Source organism: Anarrhichthys ocellatus, unplaced genomic scaffold (genome assembly GCF_004355925.1).
Source record: "Anarrhichthys ocellatus isolate YVR2014 unplaced genomic scaffold, GSC_Weel_1.0 scaffold15, whole genome shotgun sequence".
In the NCBI taxonomy this organism is placed as follows: domain Eukaryota; kingdom Metazoa; phylum Chordata; class Actinopteri; order Perciformes; family Anarhichadidae; genus Anarrhichthys; species Anarrhichthys ocellatus.
In genome coordinates this window covers 5,610,987-5,616,983 of record NW_022280045.1, presented here as the reverse complement: position 1 = coordinate 5,616,983, position 5,997 = coordinate 5,610,987, and positions in this window count along the sequence as shown.

Here is a 5,997-nt window from a genome sequence, read left to right as displayed (position 1 = left end):
GGGGGGTGTTTGTATGTGTGCGTATTTGTGCGTATTTGTGCGTGTTAAGTGTTATTTTTTTAAACTGACGCGAAAATTGCCAGTGGCATAGCAATGAGCCTGCTCTGATCAGGCACATATGGAACAAGCACTGCACTTGTAGAAGTATAAAGTATAAATACTCAAGTATCTTTCACTAACAAGGACCACACCAATAACAGTATGAGTTTAGAGAGGTTTATTGCATAGTGGAATGATTGTTAGATTCAAGAAGCGGAAGGGGTCGAGGGATGAATAGATATAGGGTAGAGGGATGAAAGGGAGTAGGGTAGAGGGATGATTGGATGTGGGGTAGGGATGAAGAGATGAAGGGATGAGGGGTAGGGGGTCGAGGTAGAGGGATGTAGGGTAGGGGTAGGGGTAGAGGGATGAAGGGATGTAGGGTAGGGATGAAGAGATGAAGGGATGTAAGGAAGAAGAAGAGGAGGGTTTGTAGGAAGGAGTTTAGGCGATCGAAGGGGGACCGTTGATGTCCAGTGGCTGACGGGAACGGAGACTGTAGAGTGGGGCTTGTCTCTTCAGAAGCTGTGGCAGTGCAGAGTCCCCTGTTGTTCCTGTAATCCTGCGAGAGAGAGAGAGAGAGAGAGAGAGAGAGAGAGAGAGAGAGAGAGAGAAATATAGGAGGACCGAAACGGGGTTGGGGGGAGGGATGTGAAGACAAGAGTCGAAGAGGAAGTGAACGGGTTCGTTGTGCTTAAATACTCTGTGCAGAGGAAATGAGCTGTGTTCTGGGCGTGGCCCTGTTCCTGAACAAAGTTTATAAAACTACATTTAAAATTGTACTTGAGTAATTGCACTTAGTTACATTCCACAACTGTAAAACCATTACTTATAAATGCACCAAATCAGAGCCAACATTAGTTAGCATCATTTGGTTTTCATGAGAATATAAATCATAGCTTGTTGGAGGTAATTTGAACTTCAGTAGTTTCTTCCCAACACACTGCTGCTGTTATATATTCACTGTTGGCGAGTACTACTATAAATTTAATCCATCCTGACCAATCAAATAAATGCTTTCTGCCCACTGAGCAGTGTAACAGTTAGGATTATTAAGCTTTGCCAATCACCGATTTGCACACACTAATTTCTAATCCGGAGGGCAGCAAGCTAAATGGAGCATATGAGTTTGAATTGTATACCAAGTCAGAGGTTTTTAGCCACAGCACAACATACGGGAACGATACAGCATCCTGCAGACATTGCAGAAACAAAATGAACAGCGATATGGTCACATCCACATGATGCTTTGACCAGAGGCTGAGCATTAAAATAGCGCTAAATTTTCAACCTGCTTTGTTTTCTGGTGAATACTGGAACCTGCAACAATGTGAAGCCTCTGTGTGATTTGAAAAACATTTCAGGATGTGATGTCAAATACACGTCATCTTGGCCTCCAATCTTAAGTTTTGAATAAATGTTTAGTTTTTCCTGTTTAATGCAGTTTGGTTTGTTTGTAAGAGGCGTTGTAAACAAAGCTGCAATTATACCACAGGACAGCTGTGGAGTAACAATATGACTCATCCTGAGTTGTGATGGTGCGTGAGTACGTGACAGTGGGGTGGGGACAAGCTGTGTGTCTTCGTCTGGAGCTTGTGGGTGAGAAAAAGACAGAAGGAAGCTGGTATGCAGCTTACCCTTCCAGTGACTCAGCAATTTCAGAGATGAGTTTTTTGTAAATAATCCCCTTTTCTCATTTCTGCTTCCTTCACTCCTTATCCCCTTTGCCCTTTTCACACTCCATCACCGCCTCTGCCCTCCTCGCTCCCATTAATCATTGATGTGTCATTACTTAATTGTTTTGTACATAAAAATAACATCTCATCACTGTAATGACTCTCAATTAGAGAAAAGAGGGACAGCAAATTTGATAACGCCTCCATTGTCTCAATGTCGCTCGTTTTCTAGAACGAGGGATTGAGGTAACATGTAATATGGTGAAATAAAAAAAAAAGGGAAATCACTATTCAAATTCTGTTGGTTTGCGGTGCGATCGTCATCTGAACACCAATCACTGACAGCCCTCATCTGTTTAGTGCAGAGAGAGAGAGACGTCAGTTGCACTTTGCTGAAAGCAGAGAGACGCAGGGACAGAAATAGACCATACTGGGATATCTGACGAGGGGAGGAGAAGGGAGAGGCCCTGGGTATTCTGCCATCCTCGATAACACCGGCTCTCCGGTGGGATGGAGAATGAACGCCAACAGAGACGATGAGGAGCATGAGCGGTCATGCGCTGAACTTGTGTCTGTGTCTGCATGTGTGAGCAATGAGGTGGTCGCAGCAGCGGCGGCCGGATGGAAGACAGAGAAAGGAAGGGGAAAGGAAATGAGCTTCCTATTAGATTAGGAAGAGAGACTACGAGAGACACTGGAGAACGTTTGCAATGCAAGAAATGTGTCATGGCTGTAGAATGTAAACTCAGCAGAAGATATTGATCATCTTCCTTATTTAATCCAATTATTAGCACATTTTTTTTTTTGAGTACTGACTTGATGTTGGTTTGTTAATCTGACTGCTGTTAGTTTCACACCATTATTCAGTCTAACATTGTGTTCTTGTTTGCCAGTTTATGTTTGGGAGGGCAGTGACTAAGGGATCTGCCCACTTACGTTCAGTCATCACTGTTTTTAGGGACGTTTAAGTAAATATGTCAATTTAGGAGGTGTTACGTATTTCTATACGTTGACTTCCATGTCCAAATAGGCTGTATCTACGGATATAGTGGTGCTTTTAACTAGATACTAACGTCAGCATGCTAACATATACTCACCAATGGCAATGCTAACAAGCTGATGTTTGGTAGGATTTGATGATGTAAACCAGCGTTTTACTATTTAGCACTAAACATTAAGTACAACTGATGGGGGTGTCATAAATGTTGGGCTGGACAAAATTTGGTGCGATAAAGAAAAAGTCAGGGGATGAAGATGCATCCTCTAAAAAAAAGAAGAAAAGAAAAACAACAACCTGTACAGCTGTGTCAATCGTTTTCATGCTTGTGGCCATTTTTCTGCCATTGTTTTTCTGGCTCTGGCTCAGGAAGATGACAAAAGTGTGATGCCTTGGAGATAGCCGACAACGAGCACGAAAAGGAAAAATTCTGACTTGTGTACAGTCAATCTGGGGTCTGGAATCAGCCTAATGTTACGCAGGAACTCTTGGAGACCACATTTGAGACGCATCATGACGAAATCAGCGAGCAACCCAGCGTACTCAGACTGGAAAGTTAGTCCAAAGTTAGTGGCTTCCTGACATTAGTGCACATCAGATTGAACTATGGGTCACTATGACTGGTTTGACTTTTCCTCAAAGCTCACTGTGCCCAGACCTCACTCCCACTCATTCCCATTACTCACCACTTATTTATACTTATCATATGAAGGCCAGATATGATGTAGATGGTTGTGCATGCCTCATTTGGTTTTGCCCGGATGACATGGGTTACAGAACAATAAAACGGAAATGTCTTGTGTTCATCATGGCTGCAAATATATCGGCTCAGCATGAAGGCAAGAGAGAGCCATCACTCGCTTGTTGAAAGGCACAAAACGATTTAACTGTTAACTACATCAAACCAGACTAAATAGTTTGACTTTATTCTCATGAGCACAATAATGTGCCTTTACTTTCTGCTTGCACATCCTTTTTTTTAATATGGATTTAGTTTTTCTCTTAGTAGCCACTGAAAGATCTTGTTTTCATTGAATAGCTTAATGATGATCGATAATTTGACCGATGCTGTAATTGGCTGAGTGGTCTAATTGGCACGCTGTTTCGCATGCATTAAAAAATTTAAAATCAACCTTGTACCACAATTTTTAGCATATTATTCTAATCAGTGGAAGCATTTAAAGGGTGACCGGACCTTATTGCCCCTCCCTCTCCCCCTCTCTTTTTCTCCATTACACTGTACATAATTAGTTGGTATCATATTTTTTTCAGTTGCAAGTGCTTCTGCTCACCTTTCGAGGATACAGGTCACAGTTCTTCAGGTAAACATGAATACTATTATTATCATAATTACAAATTATAGCATGCAGGGAAATCAAATGAGTAAATGTACAAGCCGTAACAAAATGCTAAAAACTCACACATGAATCTGATTATTCAATATATGTTGGGTTTTACAACTGAATATTGTCTTATGAACACCTGGTAGGAAGTTGTGATAAGTCATACAAAGTGCAAATGTGCAATCTGTAATTTGAACTCGCATGTAAGTTTGCACAGTCCCAAGCTTTCAGCAAAACACTTGATTCTCCAAATCTGTTAAACTGCAGAAGCTCCCAGGTCTAAACTTGTGTGGCTGTAATAGACACTAAAATAAGAGCAAAGCTTCCTTGAAACAAATAAAGATAAATATGTCATGTCATGGTGATAAACAAACATATGGCTCATGACACAGTGTATGCTGAGCACGGAGCCTTTTAGTACATTTCTATTGCATTTGTTTGTCTTAACGGGACTTACCTGAGGCCTGTTTGTTCCCAGGTGAGAGAGAGAGACGAGGGTGCTGTGAGGACCCAGGGGTGCTCTGTGTGAATGTGATGGATGCTATGGGGGTTCTGTATCCTCCCGACAATTACACCGTCACTGTTCCCCCCTCACACCCAGAAACAGTGAGACTCCTCAGCACACTGTCATCAATCTTTACTAAGGCCACTTAAAATCACTACTAGAGATTATGTTTCTCCACAGAGTGCTGGATTTCACTAGAAAATGCAAGCCCCCACAGTATATTAGCTATTATGGTCACATTGCCAGACGCTGTGACGGAGCAGAACAGACTGGCCCCTGGGCTAATGCTCGACAACAACCAAAAGCCCTACACTAAGTAGGTGCATTAAGTAGCGCTGCTAAAGGGTCACAGCAACAGATAGTTTATCTTGTTTTTAGTTTTTCTCTGTTTTCTGTCACCTCCTCTCTGCCTCCCCTCATGTCACACCTGAGCTGTTAGTTAATAGCTTTCACTCACACAATGAATCAACTTTAAAAAAAAGGAAGGATGGCCCAGTGATTTGTGCATTTCTCTGTGCAACTGTGTCAAAATGAGAGAAATCAGTTTTGCCTCTTTTCAGTGACCTTGAAAAGATAATTAAAAAGTATATTTTCACCTCAAATTGATCTTTCACGGCCTGAATTAAAGGATCTTCTGGACCTGGATCTTTAGAGATTTGGGAAACGTATATCCTCTAAACTTTAATTTTAAATTAATCATTCAGATCCCAATGCAGTTAGCCAAAACAGCTAATCCAGCGGGCTAATGTCTGTGTTTACTTTAAATCAGAATCAAAGACAAGCAGCATTTGAATTGATGAGTTTATTTTCAAAGTGTCAGAAGGCTGGTGCTGCTCACTCTAATGTTCTTTGGTTTTATTCATGTATTTCATTTGATTTGTTAGGGACATATTACAATATTACTGTAAACAAAGATGTTACCACTTCATGAATTGTACCATTGTTCAATTTAGCTCAAATTTGCAAAACAAACAAGACAAAACACAAAATGACACACAGCAGCACATAACACACAAACAGACCATGTCAGCAGTAAATCTATGTTAGACAATGCAGGAATATTTGTATACAAGGCAAAAATAATAACACTTTGTGTCAGTGAGTATTTTTTAGCAGACATCAATCTGGCTTTAAAGCCACTGATAGAACCGGAGCAGCTTGGTTAGCCAGCAAGTTGGCTCAGAAATGGATGCTCACTTTGTAGCTATCAGACTCAGAGACAAGTGTTTGAAAAGATTTACCTAAGTACACTTGCAAAGTGTTCAAATAATAACACACTTAAACACACAGAAAGACAGTGTGGGGACTTAAGTGTGTTCTGCACAGACTCGTTAATAAGAGCTCTGCAATGACAGGCATACTGTGAGGGTGAATATTTTGTCTTTCACTCTGTGTGTGTGTGTGTGTGTGTGTGTGTGTGTGTGTGTGTGTGTGTGT